The sequence below is a fragment of the Choloepus didactylus genome, chromosome 16 (assembly GCF_015220235.1).
Source record: "Choloepus didactylus isolate mChoDid1 chromosome 16, mChoDid1.pri, whole genome shotgun sequence".
Lineage (NCBI taxonomy): Eukaryota > Metazoa > Chordata > Mammalia > Pilosa > Megalonychidae > Choloepus > Choloepus didactylus.
Genome location: NC_051322.1, coordinates 66810385 through 66834666, shown reverse-complemented (window position 1 = coordinate 66834666; position 24282 = coordinate 66810385). Strand labels below are relative to the sequence as shown.

The 24282-nt window shown below is 37.0% G+C and overlaps 1 protein-coding gene and 1 long non-coding RNA gene across 5 annotated transcripts in view; both read right to left on the bottom strand.

The window, feature by feature from the left end:
• The window catches only part of ARHGAP28 (Rho GTPase activating protein 28), a 177277-nt gene that overhangs the window by 132520 nt on the left and 20475 nt on the right, over positions 1 to 24282 (bottom strand). The gene's annotated exons all lie outside the window — the stretch shown is intronic.
• Positions 16580 to 23409, bottom strand: LOC119511479. The gene is made up of 3 exons (XR_005212188.1): positions 22702 to 23409; positions 21245 to 21320; positions 16580 to 18142 (listed from the first exon to the last, which is right to left on the bottom strand). It is a non-coding gene; the product is annotated as an uncharacterized LOC119511479 (long non-coding RNA).

Here is a 24282-nt window from a genome sequence, read left to right as displayed (position 1 = left end):
AGGAGAAAATGGCCAGAATATTCATAAAAACTGAGAATTTGTTTCGGGCTATGCTAGAGTAACCCAACCGGATGAGCCTTACCATTAACAACTAGAAAACTGGATAAAATATGTGAAACAACCATTGACAAATATCAGACAAAAGGAAGCACAAGGTGAGATCCCTAAGACAAGGGGAACAAGGGAGTGAGCTGGACACCTGCCCCACTTTCTGCCCGGAGGCTCAGTCCGGACAAGCAGTACAGAGAGAGGACACTCGGGAACACTGGGGTCTCACTGAACCCAGAACAGAGTCCCAGGAGGCTAAGTCAAGTGAATTTGCTAGGCAAAGTACCGCAGAGAAAGAGATCCGTAAGGGACTTCTTGAGTATGTTGTTAAATATTAAGCCCTATATGTAAAGGGGTGACTTCATAACATCAGGCAGAAAAACAAATAGGGAGCAACAGTCAGACAATTCCTGGAGCTCCCAAAGCCAAAGTAGAGAGTCTTTGTTGAGATGCTGGGGCTTTAGGTAGTGATGCCACACATCTCACACCTCAGTAGCATGGCTAAATCAGCTTCACAGTAAAAACTATACTAGAGTTGCTCTAAAAAAACTTAAAAAAAAAAAAAAAAAAAAAGCCATGAGAGAATCAAGATGATCCTCAAATAACTACCTGCCAGAACAAAGCCCAATACTCTTAAAAGAAAGACAACAAAGCCCTGCACTCAACAAACAAACAATTCACAAGTCCAGCATTCAATGAAAAATTACCATGCAAAGATGCAGGAAATAAGACATAGAAACAGACCCAGAAATGACAGTGCTGAGAAATTAGAAGACAAGGACATTGAATAGCAATTATAAATATGCGCAATATGCTTAAGGATTTAAAAGAAAGACATTAGGAAAGAAAGGGACGATTAAAAAACAAAATTTTCTGGGAATGAAAAATATATCTGAAATTAAAAATATACTAGAGGGGGTTAACTGCACATTAACTACATAAGAAAAAACATGGTCTTTTCCTGAAGACAAAACAATATAGAAAACATCCAAACTGAAACAAAGAGAGAATTAAAAAGACTGAAGAAAAAAAAAATGAATGGAGTCTCAGTGACCTGTGGGCAATATCACGTGGTGTGCCAGTTTGAATGTGTTATGTCCCCCAAACACCATTATCTTTGATGTAATCTTGTGTGGGCAGACCTATCAGTGTTAATTAGATTGAAATTCTTTGAATGTTTCCATGGAGATGCGCCCCACCCAACTGTGGGTGATGGCTCTCATTGGATAATTTCCATGGAGGTGTTGGCCCGCCCATTGGGTGGGTCTGAATTAAATTACTGGTGCACTATATAAGATCAGACAGAAGGAACCAGCTTGCTACAGCCGAGAGGGACACTTTGAAGAAACCATAGGAGCTGCAGATGAGAGAAAGTTTGAAGACGGCCATTGAAAGCAGACTCTTGCTCCAGAGAAGCTAAGCGAGGACAAATACCCGAAGTGCAACTAAGAGTGACATTTTTTGAGGAACTGCAGCCTAGAGAGGAACGTCCTGGGAGAAAGCCATTTTGGAACCAGAACTTTGGAGCAGACGCCAGCCACGTGCCTTCCCAGCTAACAGAGGTTTTCCGGACACCATTGGCCATCCTCCAGTGAAGGTACCCAATTGCTGATGTGTTACCTTGGACACTTTAAGGCCTTAAGACTGTAACTGTGTAACCAAATAAACCTCCTTTATAAAAGCCAATCCATTTCTGGTGTTTTGCATTCCAGCAGCATTAGCAAACTAGAACAAGCGGTTACTGGAGTTCTGGGGTGGGAATGGGAGAGGGATAAAAATAATTTAAATAAATTATGGCAGAAGGTTCTCCAAATTTCATCAAAACTATAAACCAAAGATTCAAGAAACTCAACGAAGCTCCAGCAAGATAACACAAAGAAAACCACACAAGGCATATCATGATGAAATTGCTGAAAACCAGAGATAAAGAGAAAATATCCAAAGCAGAAATGATAAAAATGTGAACTTCTCATCAGAAACAATGCAAGCAAAAGTATTAGAATGATATCTGGAAAGAAAAAAATATCAATCTTAAATTCTATATCCAGAGAAAATGTCCTTCTAAAAAATAAACATGAAATAATTTTTTTTTTGCAACAAACAAAAGCCAAGAGAATTCATGGCCAGCAGATCTGTGCCGCAAGAAATGGAAACTTGGAACTGCAGAAAAGAATAAAGAGTGTGGGAAATGGTAAATATGTGGGTGATTTTTGTAATCCTTATTTTGATTTCTTTAAAAGAAAATTTAAAACAGAAATAAAAGATGTATTGTGGATTTTATGACAAATATAAGAAATAAAGCATATGATAACAACAGCATAAAGGACGGGAAAAGAAAATGAAAACATAAAGTCATAAGATTCTTATATTTATACACCAAGTGATACAATATTATTTGAAGGTGGAATGTGATAAGTGGCATATTGTACACTCTGGAGCAACCACTGAAAATAATGAACAAAGAGCTATATAATGAGACAAAAATAGAGTTAAAGTGGAATATTATAAAAATGCTCAATTTTTAAAAAGGATAGAAAAGGGGGAGGAGGATAAAAAAGAGCAGATGGTAAATGGAAAGCATATAGCAAAATAGTAGACAAAATCCAATCCTATACGCTGTCTACAAGAAACACATTTTAATTATAAAGACACAGATACAATAAAAGTAAGAGAATGGATGAAGATAAACCATGTAAACACTAATCATAGGAAAGCTGTTATGGCCACATTGATTCAGACAAAGCAGACTTCTGTGTCAGTTTGGGTACTGCAGAAAGCAAATGTAAAAACTGAATCAGAGGTTTGGAAGATTTATTGCAGGACACACCGAAGAAGGATAAAGGTAAGAGAGAGCAGGGTTAAGCAGGGAAAAGCCTTTAGACACAAAGGCTGGTTTGACACCTAAGAGGGGAGAGGGGGAAGGTAGGAGATTTGAGCAGGAAGAGCTTCAGATTGAAAAAGCCTCATGCAGGCCAGTGGGGAACCCCCAGGCAGAAGCTGCCCGTTGGAGGTCCATGTTGAACAGAAATGGCCCAGCTCTAGGTCCTCAGCTATGCTGAGTCATTGGCTGGCAGTATCCAGAGAGGCCTTAGCCACTGTGGGAAAAATGCAACAGATCCCAAAAGAGCATCCACTGAAGGCTGTAAGGTAATGTTATACTGCAGTTTTGAAAGGAGGTCTATGCAGCAAATGCCGTGGCTGCCACTCCTTCAGAACAAGGGATACAACCAAGGTGTGCTGGTTTGGATTTATTATGTCCCCCAAAATGGCATTATCTTTGATGCAGTCTTATGTGGGCAGATGTGTTAGTGTTGATTAGATTGTAATTCTTTGAGTGTTTCCATGGAGATGCGACCCACCCAACTGTAGGTGATAACTATGATTAGATCATTTCCATGGCGGTGTGGCCCCGCCCATTCAGCGTAGGCCTTGATTAGTTTACTGGAGCACTACATAAGTTCAGACAGAAGGAGCAAGCTTGCTACAGCCAAGAGGGACACTTTGAAGACCACACAGAAGCTCAGAGAGACACTTTGGAGAGAAGTTGAGAGAGACATTTTGAAGAGGAGCTGCAGCTCAGAGAGGACAAAACATCCCAAGAGCAACACTTTGGAGAATGCCATTTTGAAACATAACTTGGGAGCAAGCAGACACCAGTCATGAGCCTTCCGAGCTCACAGAGGCTTTCCAGACACCAATGGCCATCCTTCAGTGAAGTTATCCCCTAACCTTGGACACTTTATAGCCCTAAGACTGTAACTTTGTAACCAAATAAGTGCCCTTTATAAAAGCCAATCCATTTCTGGTATTTTGCATGACAGCAGCATTAGCAAACAGGAACACAAGGATAAAGAGGGATATTCCTTAATGATAAAGGGCTAAATTCATAACGAGAACCGAACAATCCTAAATAAGTAAATATGTATGGGCTTCAAAATACATGAGCTAAAAACTGTCAGAACTGAAATGAGAAACAGACAATTCCGCAATTAAAGTTGGAGACTTCAGCATTTTTCTGTTGGTAATAGATAGAACAAGAAGACAGAAAATCTGGAGAAAAGGTAGAAAACTTGAACAACAGCACCAACCAACTTAGCTTAATTGATATTTATGGAATACTCCCACCCAAAGGAACAGAATAAACATTCTTTTTAAGTGCACAAGGATTGTCACCAAGATAGACCATGAGCCAGGCCAAAAAAGAAGTCTCAATAAATATTAAAGGACTTAACTCATGCAAAGTATGTTCTCTGACCACAATGAAATTAAATTAGAAATCAATAAAAGAAAGACATGCCCCCAAATCTCCAAATGTTGGAAATTAAACAACATAATTTTTTTTTGTTTGTAAATAAATGAACGTTTATTTTTAAAAATCAAAGTTAGCAAAGACAAGTTTATAAAAGGAGGGTTTACTTTCAAATGAAATTTAATAAAATATATATTTTAACTTATTCACATTTAAGAGTTGATCCACCCCTTGTTGCCATTTGATCATCATAAAACCCTTTGAGATTGGGATACATATTTTTACTTTCTGCATTTTTAAACCAAATTATATTAACTGTGCATGTTCAGTTGATGACATTTTCTGCTTCTTATCAAGGGGTAAACCTTTGGAAACTGATATTTAATTCACAATGACACTATTTAGTTGAAGATGTATTGTTTATTTCATTTACGTGATTTATGTTGGTATTGCTGTTGAAAAGAAATAGTATTTGGGATTTCATTATTAACTCTACTTCTATTTTTCTTTGCTCTGTTATATATGCTTTTATAAACAAATTAAGGACTGGTAACAAAAACTTCAAATTTCGTTTTGTCACGTTGATTTGTCTCAATATTCTTGCCAGTCAAAACAAGATCGATTCATTAAGAAAAACAAATGTTTGTAAATAAAGGAGCACTTTTTTTAAAAAACATACACACAACAAAGTTAGTGAAGACCAGTTTTACCTGATTCTAATGAAATCACTGTTCCTGCTCTAGGATCAAATAGCAAAATAGCATTTGAAATATTTTCTCCTTGGGACAACCCCCCCCCCCCATTTTGTTCAGTGAGTGTTCTGATCTGTTGGCTTTGTTTTAGGCCTCATACACACACAAAGAACCACACAGAATGTAGCAAAACACATATATTTCAATAAGACACTGATTTCTGATGATGCACAAAACTAGAGTGTAATATCTTAACTGCAAGTGTGGTCAAAATTTTTAAAGTAGTAAATACACATAGAACAAAAGCTCTATTCTAGAAACAACATAATTTTAAATAACCCAGAAGTCAAAAAAGAAATCACTAAGGGAAGTTAGACAATACGTTGAACTAAATGATAAGTAAACTACAACAAAGCAAAAACTGGGGGATGCAGCTAAAGCAATCCTTAGAGGGAATTTTATAGCATTAAATGGATAATGACAAAAACAGAAGTCAAAAATCAATCATCAAGATTCCACCTTAGAATGCTAATAAAAGAACAAATTAAACCCAAAGTAAATTAAAAGCACAGAAAAGAATTAAGGACAAAAACTGATGTAAGAGTAAACAGATGAATAGAGAAAATCAATTTGTAAAAATCTTGGTTTTGGAAAAGATGAATAAAATTGATACATTTGTAGTTAGACTGACCAAGAAAAGAGGAAAGAAGACAGAAGTCATCATTACTAGGGAGGTAAAAGAGAACTATTCCTAGAAATCCTACAAATAGCAGATCGATAACATTGGAACAAGAAATTAAGTAACCTATACGAAATGGACAAATTCCTGGAAAGATATAAATTACTAAAACTGACACAAGAAGAACTGGAATCTACCCATATTTATTAAAGAAATTGAATTCATAATTCAAAACATTCGTACAAGGAAAACTGCATGCCCAGATGGCATTTCCAATATGCTATCAAACATGTAAGAAAGAAACAATACCAAATCTACACAGAAAATTGAGGCAGAGGGAACTCCCCCCATCCAAAATTACCCTGATACTCAAACCAGACAAACATTATAAAAGAAGCCTACAGACCATATCCTTTATGAACATAGTTGCAGAAATCCTCAGCAAAACATTAGCAAATCAAATCCAATGTTAGCATCGTAATAATCACTGCTGAGTTCTAGTTTTCCTTGTGTCACTTTAATCCCCTGTTGGAGATGAAGACAAAGATTTACTGGTTGTTTGGTTTAAACTAAATAGAACAGGCCTTCCTGGATAGCACATTATAATACTGTCTAGGGTAAAACAATTCAATGGCTGGTGACCCAGCAACTGCCTACATACCTTCTATGTTACCATTTTTCCAGCATCTAAGTCAGAGTATAAGTGCAGGAAGGCCAATAATTGTTTGCAGACTTGAGCTGATTAAGCATAGAGATTCTACTAGAGAAAATTCTTTATTTAGTACTGTTGATAATGCAGAACAACTGACCAAATAGGATGTGGATGGAATTCTAAGGCAGACTGAAAAAGGAATCTAATGGTTTTAGCTTGTTCATTGGCTTAACATACACTTCATATTCAATCGGTTGGAGAGCGGATTACAGCCTCAGGAAGGCTGGCAGGTCTTTAAACTCCTGAAAATGGATTACCAGGACAATTCCAGGGCCCACGGAGACTTTGGCTGAAGGAAGCCTTCCCAGATTCTAGCTGGGAGTCATCTTCCTCTGCAGTTTCACAGCACGTTCAGCCTCTCTTAAGACATATCAGTTATTGTATGAGCCATTCTTGTGGTGATGAGGAATAATTTGAGGACACAGATTACCACCTCCTCTCCTATATGTGTACATAGTGGGAGTTTTGTTATTGTTTTCAATGTTCCCTTAAACATTTGTAAACACTGCTATTGCAGGGAATTAAATTCACAATGCTTGATAATCAACATTAGCTTTACTTGTTTTCCTTTACAGTTGATAAAGCAATGGGTGATTATATAATAGACACTTCTCTTTTTAAAATTCATTTTTATTGAGATATATTCACATATCATGCAGTCGTACAAAGCATACACTCGGTTGTTCACAGTACCATTAAATAGTTGTGCATTCATCACCAAAATTACTTTTTGACATTTTCGTTACCATACACACACAAAATAATAATAATAAAAATTAAGGAAAAAAGAACACTGGGTGCCTTTTTTTTTCTGCCCATTCTTCTACTCATCCATCCATACACTGGACAAAGGGGAATGTGGTCCATATGGCTTTCCCAATCACATTGTCACCCCTCATAAGCTACATTTTTATACAATTGTCTTCGAGATTCATGGGTTCTGGGTTGTAGTTTGACAGTTTCAAGTATCTACCGCCAGTTACGCCAATTCATTAGAACCTAAAAAGGGTTGTCTTTATTGTGTGTAAGAGTGCCCACCAGAGTGACCTCTCAGCTCCTTTTGGAATCTCTCTGCCACTGAAGCTTATTTCATTTCCTTTCACATCCCCCTTTGGTCAAGAAGATGTTCTCCATCCCACGATGCTGGGTCTACATTCCTCCCTGGGAGAAAAGACACTTCTTAAAGAATATTCTGGAGATCACCTGAGCCTCCAAATTTGGAAATATGAAAATGTTTTTATAGGCTGATGGCATTCTCACAATTTAGACTTCTTTCTTATCCTCACATCAAACTACCTTTTCAACTTTTACTCAATTTTTCTTTTTCAGCGAATAAAAAAGTCACCGAAACAATTAAGTATCACTTTGTTCCTTTAAATAAAAATAGAATATATTTTGGGCTAACTCACATCTTATATATGTAAACCAACACAGAATCTCAATCTCTGGTTCCTTATTTATCCCAAATATATCCTGACTAAGAATAACTTCACTTCTTCATTTTGATCATCAGCACTATCAGCCATGAAAGTCTCTGCAAACTCAACAAAGCAGAGGAAAATAAGCCCTGCTAAGGTTCAAATCCTGGCCAGTATTAGACTCACCCTTAGCTAAATGACACCCCATTAATCAGCGCCCAACACTGAGGCAGAGAGAACTCCCCTCATGTGGTGTACATGATGAGGTCACAGCAAAATGAAAAAATACTATACTTCATAGAATGCTCAACAAATAGTTGAAGCCAGAATAAGTTAAATCCATGTGCCCATTTAGCTTTTGACGCAACCAGTATTTTTTATTTTATTTTATTTTATTTTATGTTCATTTTATTGAGATAATTCACATACCATGCAGTCATACAAAACAAATTGCACATTCGATTGTTCACAGTACCATTACATGGTTGTGCATTCATCACCAAAATCAATCCCTGACACCTTCATTACCGCACACACAAAAATAACAATAATAATAATTAAAGTGAAAAAGAGCAATTAAAGTAAAAAAGAACACTGGGTGCCTTTGTCTAGTTTATTTGTTTGTTTGTTTCCTTCCCCCATTTTTCTACTCATCCATCCATAAACTAGACAAAGAGGAGTGTGGTCCTTACAGCTTTCCCAATCCCATTGTCACCCCTCATAAGCTACATTTTTATACAATTGTCTTCAAGATTCATGGGTTCTAGGTTGTAGTTTGATAGTTTCAGGTATCTACCGCCAGCTACCCCAATTCATTAGAACCCAAAAAGGCACAACCAGTATTTTAAGAAGAAAAATTGGTGAAGAGACTAAATTATCGATCCTGTCAAATATTAAAGTTAAACCAGTTAGCACCCTGACTTTCCACATATTAGCTGGATATCTTATTCAAATGACAACTCTCCATGCAGTAGCAACAGTTCCAGAAAGTAACAGCTTAAAAATCAACTTAATCTTTCTAGGTAATTGCGATATCAAAGGATTCAGTATCAGGTACTGTATTTGACTTGTCCGAATAAGGCTAAGAAACATGTATTTTTAAATGTAAAAAGTGAGTCTTTTACTTATAAAATGCCTTTCCTCTGAAATACTGAACTGGCTTGATTTCCATATTTTTTTGCTCTCCTTTTTCTTACTAAATGGTAATAAATAGCAGCAAAACTGATGACTAAGGCAATCATTCAGTAAGCTAGACGTGATGGGGTAAGGATGGCAGTGGGGCAGAGGGAAGCAGGGACAAAGAAACTGGAGGTGAATACACTCATCCTGAGACGGAAGCAGCAGGCTCTCAGCAGCTCTCCCAGCTTACAGAAGGCTTCATTTTGTCTTGGGCTTGTGATCACATGTAAGAAACAATTCCTTCATTCAATAAACGTTTTAGAATACCTACCGGGTACCAGGCCCTATGTTGGAGAGAGAAGTAGGATGGTGAACAAAAGCAGATGAGTTATCTGCCCTTATCAAGATTGCTATCTAAAGGGGCCAGAAGTCATATAACTGCAATTACCAGTGGAAAATGCTGTGAGAGAAAAAATGCAAGGTGATCTAGTCTGAAGGGGTCAGCATAGGCTTCCCTGAGGAAAAGCTGACTGAGCTGGGTTTGGAAGAGAAGGACAAGGTACGGCCGACGGTCAGAAGAACAGAGCATGCAGAACAACTAGAAATGTCAATAGTCCTGGGGCAAGAGGGAGTGGGCAGCATTTGAGCACCTTGAGTCAAGCCTGTAGGGCAGGAACGTGGATGCAACCGCAGAGATAAAACAAACCTGGAGATACTGAGCCTTGTAGCCACAGGACAGATAAAGTCTTGATCCTTAAAAGATGGGAAGCCACTGAATATAGTTTAAAGCAGAATTTTATTGTTGCCTCCTTAAAATTTTATCTGTACTAAGTATCCTAAGAGAAAGCATGGAAATCATAGTGAAAATAATTTCAAGTGGTTTTCCAATATGGTACAGCATATAATATAGTCCCGTATAATATGCAATAAAAGTGACTTCACATGACACAAAGAGAAAACATAGGCACAATTTTCATTTATGTTCTAGTTTGCTAATGCTGCCAGAATGCAAAATACCAGAGATGGATGGGCTTTTATAAAAGGGGGATTATTTAGTTACACAGTTATAGTCTTAAGGTCATACGGTGTCCAAGGTAAGGGGGTACCTTCACTGAAGGATGGCCAATGATGTCCAGAAAACCTCTGTTAGCTGGGAAGGCACGTGGCTGGCATCTACTCCAGAGTTCTGGTTTCAAAATGACTTTCTCCCAGTACATTCCTTTCTAGGCTGCAGCTCCTCAAAAATGTCACTCTTAGCTGCTCTTGGAGTGTTTGTCCTCTCTTAGCTTCTCCGGAGCAAAAGTCTGCTTTCAACAGCCGTCTTCAAAATGTCTCTCATCTGCAGCTACTCTCTCAGCTTCTGTGCATTCTTCAAAGTGTCCCTCTTGGCTGTAGCAAGCTCCCGCCTTCTGTCTGAGCTTATATAGTGCTCCAGTAAACTAATCAAGGCCCCATGCTGAATGGGTGGGGCCACACCTCCATGGAAATTATCCAGTGAAAGATCTTGCCCATAGTTGAGTGATCACATCTCCATGAAAACATCCAATCAAAAGTCTCCAACCCAATCAACACCAATACATTTCCTGCCCACACAAGGCTGCATCAAAGATAATGGCGTTTTGGGGGACATAATACATCCAAACCAGCACAATTCATTAAACTAATACTTAGCAAATATTTTACTATATGCCAGACACTGTTCTGGGCACTTGAGATTTATCAGACAGTAAGACAAAGACTCTTACCCTCCTTAAGCTTAATTCTGCTGAGGAAGAGATAATAAATAATAATCATAATATGTAAGTAAGTTATATGGTATTTAAGAAGACAAGACAGGTCATGAAAATGAGAAAACATAAAGAAGGAAGGTGGGGGAGAAGAAAAGTCAGGCAGCAGATTACAATATTAAATACGGTGGTTAGGGCCTCAGTCCAAAGATGAGATTTGTACAATTCTGGCTGTTTATAAAATTTTAGCAAGTTCTGATGAAATAAAAGAATTCTCCTAGTGTCATTTCTAGACACACTTCAAATTTTATGTCTGAGACAAAGAGATGAAAGGAAATAGTAGCTGTTGCTCAATTCACTGCTTCTGTCTGCCTAGAACAGTCTTTCTATTAACAAAACATTGTGAACACTGATTGATGGATTTATTGTACTTCCCAGATGGCAATAATTTATTCATGGACAAAAGGAAACCAGTCTCCCAAGTGTTATAACTTTGGCTTCTTTCAGCTGGAAAATGCTGACAAGAGATACTTTTATTTTCAAAAAGTCTTTATGCCACTAAGTGACAAAAAAAAAAAACTAAAAGATACTTCATAGTAACAGGAAAGAAAGGAGAAATGAACAGTGAACATACATGACTAAAGTAATAGTACTCACATAATTAGGACAAAATTATCATTAGCTAACACCCTTAGTTACAAACAAGTTTTAAAATAGGTTTCAATACAAGTGTCAAGATTTTAACCCATGTTTTCCTTGGAGAAAAAGAGTCTGTTAAGTGAAACTACAGCTTCCTTGACAACACAAGCATTCCCCAAATGGTGACTGGGAAAAAAAGAGCAAAATTATTGTCAGGAGGAAATGTGCTCTGTATCCGGGATAGCAAATAGCTCTTTACAGTCAGCTGCGAGCCTCCAGCTTTGACTATTAGTTGTTATGTGGCAATGCTAACCTGCACACTGAAGGTATGAAATCACAAGATGACTCTGCTTTTATGCTGTCCTCCTTCTACTGCTACACACACACACACACACTCACACACACACAGTGAAAGAACAAATAACAAACAAAATCAGGCATGATTCTCCAGGAGCATGTCAAACAAGTGATTTGCCATACTTTACAGGTTAGGTCTTTAATTCTGATCACTAGTGATCAGTAATGAATGAAGCCATGTTTCTTTTTCTCAAGTGTTTCTCTTTCCTTTCTCAGGGAGCCAAACCTGCTTTGACTTCCATAGAGAGAGACAAACCATCAAGCTGTTAAGCCTAAAATAATGCTAATAATAAAACACTTTTAGCTTTAACTAGGTGCCCATTAGCGTTCTAAGTGCTTTGCATATACTAACTAATCTCATTGTACTATTACCATCATTGTTTTACAGATTAGGAAATTGAGGCATGGAGTAGTTATGTAATTTGCCCAGGATTACCTAGATAAGCCTCTGACACCAAACAAGTTGGAGAGTAATCCCCCAGAACACTGCGTCTGCTTTCACACTGCATAATTTACATGTTTAGATGCCTTCAATTTCTGTTGTTTTGTGGGTTTTTTTTTGTTGTTGTTGTTGTCTGGTTGGTTGGTTGGGGGGGGAGTGCTTATACGAGTATAAAATTAACCAAAGCAGGACGAATATTGCATGAGAAACAGTAGCATGGCCTTTTGTGAGCCATGCAGCAACGGGCCAACTCGTCAGGATGAAAATCCTCTGCAATAACACAATAGCACACCCCCAAGGCTGCCAGTAGAATAGTTAACAGCAAGTGAGAAGCTATTATATTGAAAGGTAAGCAAGGTAGAGCTGTGCTCATCCTGGCTTCCAATGACCCAGAAGAAAAACAAATCCATTCAGTGCTTAAAAGCGAAACTGTTAACTAATCCCCACATCTTGGAATAAGAAAAGGATGGTTTCTCGTTTTATTTACAGAACCCCATCCAGTAAGCCCTTTTCATATGATAAGTTATACTGGCTCAACTATCTATTTGGACAGAACATCTACAAGGGGAATGTAATCACTAGATGATATTTCAAGTGACTTGCAGAAAGGGAAGGTATGCCAGTTTGTATATATTATGTCCCTCAGAAAAAGCCATATTCTTTAATGCAGTCTTGTGGGGTCAGACGTATTAGTGTGGATTAGGTTGGAACTTATTGGTTCAGTATTTCCATGGAGGCATGGCCACGCCCATTCAGCATGGGCCTTGATTAATTTACTAGAGCCTTATATAAGCTCAGACATAAGGAGCTCACTGCTGGAACTGAAACAGACATTTTGAAGACGGCCGTTGGAAGCTGATGCAGACATTTTGGAGAACACCATTTTGAAATGCAACCCGGGAGTAAGCAGACGCCAGCCACGTGCCTTTCCAGTTAACAGAGGTTTTCCAGATGCCATTGGCCATCCTCCAGTGAAGGTACCCGATTGTTGATGTGTTACCTTGGATACTCTATGGCCTTAAGACTGTAACTGTGTAACGAAATAAACCCCTTTTATAAAAGCCAATCCATTTCTGGTGTTTTGCTTTCCGGCAGCATTAGCAAACCAGAACAGAAGGGAAAAACTAAGATTTATTCAGTGCCCAAGTGAGAAAGGCTTATGGCTTGACTTTGGCAATGGAATAAAAGAAACCGATACACTCTGGAAAGCTAATCAATGCACCTAGAGATGAGTTGATTGGCTGAAGGGGAGGAAGGCACAGGAGAGAAGGATAATGATCCCCATGTTATGGACAAATGGGTAGATAATGGTGAGGAGAGAAGATAAAGTCTAACTTGGACCTGTTGAATTTGAGAACCCCATGGGGTGGCCAGTGGACCACTCACTATCTGATAGCAGATAGTTTACTATATCCCATACACAGTATCAAGAACATTCTATATATTATCATATGCCTTTTGACAGAAGGGGATGAAGTTTAATGAGATTATAGAATTTGTCTAAAGGCTCACAGCTAGTAAATGGCGAAACTAAAATGGGAATTAAGTCTTCTAATTGCAGAGCCTAAGCTGAAAACCACCACTGCCTTTTTGTGGAAGTCAAGACAGAGGCTGGGCTAGAGATAGACATATTTGAAGCTCATTGGATCACAAAGTGGCTTGGGCCTAGCCCTGGCACTGTGGGATTGGGAATGCTTTCTTAACCAAAAGAAGGAAGAGAAATGAAACAAAATAAAGTTTCAAAGATTAAGAGTCAAGAGGTCATTCTGGAGGTTATTCTTATGCATTATATAGATGTTCTTTTTTAGTTTCTAGTGTATTAGAATAGCTAGAAGGTAATACCTGTATCTGTTGAACTGTAATCCAGTAGACTTGATTCTTGATGATTGTATAATCATATAGCTTTTATCATGGGACCATGTATGGGCAGATGAGTAATAAAATAAACACAAAAATATGTATAAAGAATAGGGGGGACTAAGGAGTATGGGATGTTTTGGGTGTTCTTTTTTATTTTTATTTTTTCCTTTATTTTGGAGTATACTGCAAATGTTCTAAAATTGATTGTGGTGATGAATGCACAACTATCTGATGATACTATGAGCCACTGATTGTATACTTTGGATGGATTATATGGTGTGTGAATATATCTCAACAAAATTGCCTTTGTGTGTGTGTGTGTGTGTGTGTGTGTGTGTGTGTGTGTGTATGCAGAAAAGTAAACATATCATAAGAGGATAGCGTGATCAATGTTCGCAGGCTGAACACACCTCTGAAACCATACAGAAATCTGGAAAAGAACAGTAACCATAACTTCCAGTACAAGTACTGACTTGTTATGCTTATTTTAGCACAGTGTGTAAGTGGAATTACACAATGTATGCACTCTTTATGTCTGTCCATGTGTCTTTTTAAGTCTGAAAATTAACTTGGGAAAAAAGCGAAAGGACTTTGTAGACAGAGACACAAGTATAATCCCATAAGCCATTCTCCTGCATTCTAAGGATCCCCTGATGGGGATATATGGTAACTAAATATTTGTATTCTGGATTACACCTAGTTAAACCAGCAATGTGAAATGAATTCAAGGGAGGGAAGATCCATTTCAGTGTTGTATCTTTTGAAGAGATTGAGTCACTGACCCAGACTAAGTGTAACAATCCCTTCTTATGAATTAAAAATTAGAATGTAAAGTAATAGTAATGGTGACAGGTTTGAAAGGGAAAGTCCTACTGTCACTAGCTTAAAGCAAGTGGAGTTAAGCTTTAGATAATGGTAAATTTGAAATCAACTCTACTTATTGCTTCATCAAATTTATCCCTTTTTCTAGTTAGGAATCTTTCACATTGCAAAGGAACTGAAAGTCTGACTTTAGGAAATGTTTTGCATGTGTTGCAGAAACAGTAGAATGTCTGTAGAAAATAAACTTTTTTATTAGTTTTGTTTTTAATTTTATTTCAAATTATTTTCTAAACCAATTTCATAGATGCCATGCATTGAACTCTCAGTACTTTACCAACTGTGCTGTCTGTACACTTTACTATATAATTTTTACATTTTATTTGCTGAATTGTGGCTTTGCTTCTTACTCTGACCAAAGAATTTCTTGGAGATATGAGGATTATAGTCTTATTTTCAGGATAAGAGTATCTTGACCTTAACGGTTCTTTTATGATTACATTACTGTTGCTTTCAATCACAGTATAAGAAGCTGTAAAAAAAAAATTTAAGTTGGAAAACAAAAACAATCAGATTTGTATATTTACTGCCACCAACTTTTGAAGTTGTCAAAGCAAATGATCTATTTACTGCAGCTCTCCAAAAAAAAAGGTTTTGTTTTGTTTTGTTTTGTTTAACTTAACTGGGTATGGCACAGTTAGTATATAATTTCACTTTGGAGAAGGCTCACTTGTTTTTTTAGCACAGTGAATTCTGTGTATAAACTCCTGCAAATCTTTTGATCATAGGCTTCTCTTATACCCCTAAAGTTCCTGATTATATTTTGATGTCTTTTTCCTAGAAAATACCCAACAATTAGCATAGCCTTCTTGTTGAACCAAACAAGGTTCTGATTGCAATCTTACTCTTTTGAGAAATGAATCAACCACCTGTGACCAAAATTTTGAGTGCAGGACACTTTGCTGTTAAAGTAGTGGGAACCAGCAACTGTTACATTAAATTTAAAGTCAGGTTGTTTTTTAGCAGGGAATCTCTGCAGCTGGATATGAGAGTCTAATATCTCTGTCACTTCTTTAATTTTCTTTCAAAATCAGATAGGAACCTGTGAAAATGTTCAAATTTTTGTGACTTTTTTTTTTTTTTTTTTTGCTATTCTATTTTCCTTATTTATTTCCTGTTGCACATGAGCTACAGATTTTCTTTCCTTCACATATTTAAAATTGAAGCTCCATAAGCTTCTCTTGCTTGTTTAAAATTCTTAAATTTGTTAGGTGTGGAATGCAAGCTCTAAATATTTTTTTTTAGTTAACCATATTTTGTGCAGGGTATCTCAGAGTAAAAATCAGTATTTTCAAAATAAATTAGAGAATCACAGAAATGAAGATGTCTCTGCAACTTAATATATAATAAAGAAAAGAAATAAAACAATAGACTATAATACCCACACTGAGGCATTTATTGATCACTAATAGGATGTTCGAAATGAGAACAAGAATTTCCATATATATTTCTAAGCTTTTATTTTTGAAAAGCCTAATTCATTCCAAATTTGTCTCTCAACTTTTAAATACAACTTTCTGAAACTTGAGTATTTATGTGTAAAAGGATTTGATATTAAGAACTAAATTACTATCTGCCAGTGTATCTGAATGTGACTGTTTTCAAAGTATAGGTAAGAAATTATTGGTGAAATAAAGATTGTAAGAATACACAGTAAGCATTTAAAAGGAAAAGCCCACTGCCTGCATGCTGAATATTAAATTTATTTTAACTACTTTATTCAAATTTACATTTTACTGTGCCTTATGTGAAATGAGTATGATAAAAAAAAAATCTCATTAATAAAACCCATTTAATAAAGCCACAAGCTCCATATTATCTTAGAACAAATCTAAAGCAGTACTTGGTCCTCATCTCACCCTTACTTGCAATAAACAAATCACAATTTCCTATTTGGCCTTTGTTTTCCCTGATTGACAACCACAACTCATTAAATGACATAACAGGTAGACAAATATAGAGTGACTGAAAATTGACAAATACTATAAAACCTCATTTTTTATTCTGTCTACCAACAATTTTTTTTTAATTGAACCAGTTAACTAGGAGGAATATCTAATAATTTCCATTTCACTTCCTTTGCCTTGCTGTTTTCTGGGGCAATGCTAAAAGATAAGCAGGCCAAAGACTCTAAGAGCAGAATCAACCCCCTAAACTAGCAATCTTATTTATGTTCGATGTATTTTAAGCACCACCCCACCATCACCATCACCATCACATTTTTCAATTTCTGCGTTTGCCACAGAAATTTCTCACTTCAAATATTTTAAATAGTATTCCTAGCAAAATTACAATTCCACATGATGAAAAATGTGAAGAGTTCCTCAAATCTTAATTTGTTTTCTAACCAACCCCTTCCCCAGTAAACTTGGAAAATAGCTATGTAACACAGCACAAAGAATGGACTCAATGGCACTTGTGAAATGACCCTCCAAAGTCAACAATTTGTAGCCAATGCCTGGTCCCCAGAAGCCACCCTAAAAGACTTTTTGGTTTGATGGGTAACCCAAGGTGCACTGCTCAGTCATTTTCTTCTTGGGCAGTACAGTTTGAGAGCTTGATAACTAGTCCTGCTTGTGTTTGGTTGAATAACTCTCCTTCCATGGCCCAGCTTTGTTCTAGCGAACCCTGAAACACCCCCGACACCAGCTTTTCAAAAGTTCCCTACATCACTGAAGCATTGGACTTCCACGGTCTGTTTCTGTGTCTCTGATGTCACAGGTCAAGTCAACTTTGAAATGGAGAGAAGAACATGGGGGGAAGGAGAGATCACTAAGTTTTGGAAAATTATGACACTTTTTACATTGCTTGATTCTAAATACAATAGAATAAGTAGATAGAACACTGAGACCTCACTCAAAATTTCATTTTACCAAACCTATATGAATTTTATTTCTCTAGGGGAGTAACATCATAATGATTGTAAAATCCAAGCTTTTTATTAATCATCAATATATGGAGAATTCCTCATTCAAATACATCTGCCCCAATATGTAATGCAATTACTGATGGCCAAGGGCTAAGAGTTTCTCTCTGTTTATCTCTGGACAACAAAATATATGGTCATCTTATGTAACTGGCATCAGTGTGGCTTATACAAGCCAAATTGTGTAAGATTCAGGTCAGATCTTGTTATCATATTATTTTTCAGATAACTCTCCAAGTCAACTCCAGTAGATACTGGTCTGTTGCAACAACACATAGACTCACTAATCAAGGTCCATTCTGAATATATTCTTTTATCTTCTTGTACAGTTTTTCTTCTTGTGCATTCCCATCCGCAATCTTTCTTCTTAGCAAGATGCTTTAATTTTTTTCTGCCTACAAAATTCATTAGGATTACTGATTAACTCTAGAACTTTAAAAAGACAAAAAAAAAACAAAATAAAACAAGCACTTCCTTCCCCACCCCCAAAAAATAAATAATAAAAAATGTTTTGTTTGCATAAACCTCTATAAAATTACCTCCATCAGTGCTAGCTTAGAATCGTGTAAGCTGATTAAGGGAGAAATCTATTAACCTTTTCTTCTTTAAACATTTTATAGGATTTGGTACATTACCATGTGAATTTTAAATTATCTTTTGCCAGCCTTCTTAGGACCAATAACTGACCTCCTTACTCATAAAAATCCTTATTAAGTATTGCACTTGGTTTTAATAATACTGCTTCTTTCATTTCCTTACCCTAAAATCAGTTTTTTTTACCAGAGTGAGTTCATTGATGCCTTTTTCCATTTCTCTCTTTACACTCTTTCTAGCTTCAAACACTTCGTTTCCCTCTAGCCCTTTTGTCAAAACACTTCTCCTCCTCCAATACTTTCTAGTCTACACCCTAATAACCTCTATATCCTTAAGGATTCTACTGTCACTTTTTGGAAACAAACCACTATTCAGTTTGTTTTTGTTTTTAGTGGATCAGCAATTTATTCAGTAATATAGATGGCATATGGATCTATACAGGGAATGAGCTGATAATTATTTGCTGTGTAATTCTGCCCATAAGTAATACTTAAGCCAAGAACTTGATACATTTTCCATTCAGTTGCAGTACATGTTTCTGTGTGACTTGATCAACAAAAAAAACGCACACATTGTCAAGCTTTTTTTCTCTTCTCCCCTCCCCTCCCCTCCGCTACCCTCCCCTCGTCTCTTCTCTCTCTCTCTCTTTCTCTCTCTCCCTGTTAATTTTTTTTAAGAGCAGCTCAACGATTTGGGGGTTGGTTAGTACAATACAGAGAACCTAAGGAAAAAGGACAAAATGGCACTTAACACCAATGTCTGTATGCATCTCATATGGTTACAACTAAGGATAAATTAATTTTTGTGTTACTCACTTTTCTTTAGAATGTAAATAAAAGCCATTAACTTGAACTTGAGATATAAACACAGTACACACTCAACCTTACACAAAATACATTTTCTAAGTAACATTACACATTGAACTCTTGGAAACCTGAATATCTATGCTGATTTGTATTTAGACTTAACAGAACAAGAGAACATTCAACTAAGGTTTATACTAATAATAAAGCTCTTAAAGTTAACACTGTCTTCCTCTCCCTTTATACTTAACCACAAGCTACACAACATCCTGAAAAGGTTCATTACCAGGAAAACGTCAGTCACAGCTTTAAAACCTTATTTTGGAAGGAACCCATGAGAAAGCAAATTGGAAGGTGAGACTTCATCTTTGTTTTCAAACAGTAAGTGATCTTAATTTTTCTTCTGATAGAAAAAATTTAAATCCGTTTATTATAATATATCTAAACCATTAATTTTTGCAGCTTTCAGGTGAAGTCCAGCACTTGGTTTATAGATTTATACAAAGTCTATGAGAAGAGGTCAGCAGAGATCATCTCATCTTAAATCGTGACATCACCCATCCAAGTCTTTGGCACAATCCCTCGCCTATAAGAGCATATACAGCTTGCCTGGATTTGCCACTGGTTATCCTTCAACAGTTAGTTTGAAAAAAAAAAAAAAAAAGATTTCTGCTACAGTCATACATTCTTATCTTGTTTAATAGCAAATATCAGCAATCAGCTTTTCTTAGGTCCTCATGCACTAATACTTTGTACAGTTCTTCTCTAGTTACAAGAATCCTTTCTCTGTCTGTACTGCCCACAACAACTATTACAAATTCAGTGTAGTATAGTCAGTGTTCCAGGAAGAACGAATTGATTCCTGGCCACCAATATCCCAGCATAGGAAGCATGTATGATTAACAATTATGTCTTCTGCATCACTGCCTACTGTAGGGACGTGTGCACAACCTCATGCACAGAAAACTGGAATAGGATGGTAGTTTTCCTTGCATTATCCAGCCCCACAATAACTTGGGGCTCCTGGTGACTGAACAGTCTCCACATTCCTGGTGAAGAGAATCTCCATTCTCGGGTTGCAGACCCCCACCTAGCACTCCAGGCTGAGTAGCTTCTTCCAGCTCAGGCTGAGGGGGAACTGGCGGGCTGCACATATCGCGACCGCGTTATCTGCACGGACCCTCATGGGCCACCGTCCTTCCCCCACCATTAAGCTTCGCGCTCTCCTATTAGGCTTCCCATAATGCCTCTGACTAAGAAATTGCATTAGTAGGCGTCTGCTTTTTCCATATCTATTAATAATTCTTCTGAAAAATTATTTTCTTTTACAAACCCTGTGTCCTCCTTTCCTCGTGAATTAAATTCATCTATTCACTAAAATGTGTCTTCTTTCTGGGAAACTCTCAGCAGATAAACTTCCCAGCTACTGGGGTTCACTTCACTGGGTTGTTTACCAAGATCTTTGGCAAATGTGTGACCTGCAGAGAGAAGGGAAAAAATTCCTATCTTATCTCTGTAAGGGATCAGCTTGTATATGCCATGAAGCCTTGGATTGGATTACTCTACCTTTGTTTTAGTCCACATGGTTACAGATGTTGGAGAGTACAGTAAATCACTAGTTCTGAAAAGCTATGCTACCTTAGTGTTGAATTTATAGACAACTGCCTATTATACCCTGCTTAGTGATTTGAAAATTTTGACAATTTCTCTCTTTCTTAGCCAACATGGGTTCTTATGATCTCACTATCTAAACTTAGCCTGATTATGATTCCCAATACAAAAATGCATTTATCTTTAATTTCCCTATAATTTAACCTCTGTCACAATGTTGCAACACAAGATGCTCTTAGTTACCCAAAGCTAGGTCTAATCTCACTATAATAATGACATATCATTATGGGTTCTCTAGTCTAAAAAATCGCTTGGATGTGTGGCACCTTTTGGAAGAAACTGCATTAAATCAGGGGATCACATTTAGTAGAAATAACTGGATTTCATTAAAGATTTAAGAGAATTACAACTTTGGAGTCAGATAGCCAAAAGTAAATTATATACTCCATCTTATAATAATGTTTAAAACAGTCATTTCTTCCTAATTACCTGTTACTTTCTTCTTCCTTCATGCAAATGGCCTTATTTGAGATAAGTCAACATCAAGAACAAAGATGAACTCTCACTGCAAACAGAGAATCAGTTGTATCATATATTTTGGAGCCATTGATGTGAAACTTAAGATAAGCACAAGTTTGCTGATGCAGACCAAAATTTGACCAAATCCTAATCGTGAAAGATGAGTAAGGGCCCTGTGTGTTAGCTTTGCAATTAGAGTCCTAGAAGAATTTCAGCAACCTCTTCCTCTTTTATGGGGAGAGACCACATTTACTAAGACAAATATTGGTATACTTGGGGAAAACATCTGAAGATGGAACACTCCACAAGAGAATCAGAAAAAGACACTAGCCATGCCTCGGGGAAAACAATCAAAACTCAAACTGAAAATTAACAAAAATGAGACAACTCAACTAATTCAATTCTATTTCTCCAAATATCATCTTTTCATTTAAATGGAAGAATATCCAATATATCAATAATTTTTAAAAAGTCAAATGCAAAGCATGGTAGGTTTTGTATATTATGTTTTTCAAACTGTGGCCTATGCTTATACAACAAGCTGAAATTTTATTTTGTGATATAGACTACTTCATAAGTTTGCACTGACCCCATGAATCACAAATACAGAGAGGGGACAGAGAAAGAAAAAAATATTGTTTCTCAATTTGATCTCACTGAAACACAATACTTGCTCTTATTTCCACTTTGCAAAAGATAACATAGGAATATCTTAAAAAAACATTTTAAAGGACTAGTTTGAAGGAATTTATTTTTAATTAAACAACAGCAGAGGCTCTCATTTGAAATTAGTCTCCTTAATTTAATCATTAGGTCTTTCAAAATTGCAATATTTTACTGAAAGTAGGCAGAAATATTTATTTGTCTCTTACAACACTCTATCAAGGACTCTTTCCTTTAAAAAAAGAAAAGAACAACTACAAAATAAATCCCCTGGTATCACTTCAAACTGGGAACCCAGATATTACACATCTCTGATGATTTCTCAGTCCCCTCCCAAATAGTAACTCAGACTCAGAATCACTTGACTAAGTAACATTTCTGTAAGACACAAAAGCAATTGATTTATTAGGAAACATGTGAACCTCTATGTTCACCTCATCTAAAATCCCCAATCCCCAAGTGTAGGATTTACAGCAACAATGGGGAAAAAAAAAAAATCACCATCAATCAATGGGTCAAAGACAAAAGCAAACTGCATGATTATGAGCATATAAAGAGAAAAAAAAAATAAACTCATAACTTGGCAAAATGATACTGGCTTAATTTCACAGAAACCTAACCTCAGCATTCCTGAACCGTGTCCAGGGATGGCCAGGAAGTCGAGTGAGAAACAAGCAACCTCATTGTTACCTGGCTAGTTTTTACAGCTAAGAGGAGGCAAAGCTGCTATGTCATCACATAGCAATTCCAGACTAAGAACTGACCTTGCCCTGGGGGAGAAGCTTCCAGAGCCCATTTCACAGCGGTCCTTTCCAGTTAGACATGGTCCTTCTTGTGGAGCTGCTGAAGTGGATCCAGCCAATGTAAGTTTCTCTGCTGCTGGAGCCTTTGCTGTCCTGCCTGAGCTTTGCGTTGCCTGAGGACACAACGGCCTCACGTTGTAGAAAGCAAAGACTGTGAGAGACCAGGGCAGAGGGAGAGGACCAGGAGAATGGTTCATAAGGAAAATGTCAAGTCCTTTATTGACTAGGGACACTGGTGATGCAAGTGGCTTAAGAAGGAAGGTTTGTTTGGCTTCGTTGTTTCAATTTGGGTCTGAGGACCCAATAAATTATGATAATGCTCACATTCTTTTGAAATGACTCCAGATAATGTGGTTGTCGGACTCAGTAGGGGACAGAATTCCATTTGACCCCACTCATGGGCTTCCTCCAAGAGTGGTAATGAGGATTAATAATGAGCACGGCTGAACAGAAATCTGATTAGAGCCTACCGGGGCTGACTGGGCATTGGCCAATTTGTCAAGAGAGCTAAAATTAAATACTTAATGTAATGTAATGTCAATTGAATGCATATAATAAAGAATGACCACCCTGGAAAATCAGTCTATTTAAAACATAATCAAATTGGTCTGTTCTGCAAATGTAACTTTCCTTCCTCTCTAATTAAACACTGTTTTATGAAGTTGTATTTTCCAGATGTTCCTTTATGAAAATATTGCAAAATCATTTTAAATTTTGTAGGTATGCCTTCAAAATGGAAGAGACGTTATTGTTTTTTATAATAGGAAAACTGGCTTCTGTCTTAGCAATTGCCAATTAAGCTCATCAACCTAGGAAATTTCAAGGGCAGAAAATCAAACTAAAACCAGGAAGGTAAATTATATGGTAGATGTTATGGCTTACACAATTACAAAGAGACAGCACGACTGTATTTTATAATCTATGATGGGCTGCCGCTGCCCTTGCTGGGAACTGTGGGGTTATCTATGGGTGGGCACCCCAGTAAACAAACAGTATGTGCGTACCCACCAGTCTGGATGACATTTTCTTCTTGTTGATTCTTGTGGCATGGCTCATTTTGACCTGTGCTCTAGTCTCAATAATCTCAGCATCTGCGTATATTCTTCGTGGCCATCATTCTCCTGTCTTTACATTTTCTGGTCCCCTCTGATTCACCCCTAGAATAACTTGAGCCCTAAATTAGAGTCCCTACTTTAACAGGAGATGTATTATCTCCAACAAGAGGGATAACCTCACCATGAGGTCATGGAAACTCCTGTTTTACTTTTTGAAAAAACAAAAGCATTTCCTTTCTCTTTCACTTCCTGGGGAATTTTTTTTTTTTTCTTTACATGAAATAAAATCTGACAAAGTTCTTTTTTGAAATTATAAGCCACTGCCAGCATGGAACCTGGTCAAATGGCCATTTCTGTTTCTTCAATACATCCTCTTCCATTTCTCATTGTAAGAAACTGTCTTCTGTGATCAATTTTAACCAGGATGAATTTTTTTCCCCCAATTTTGGAGTAGAAAATTCATGCACTGCCTACCTCCCTTCCATAT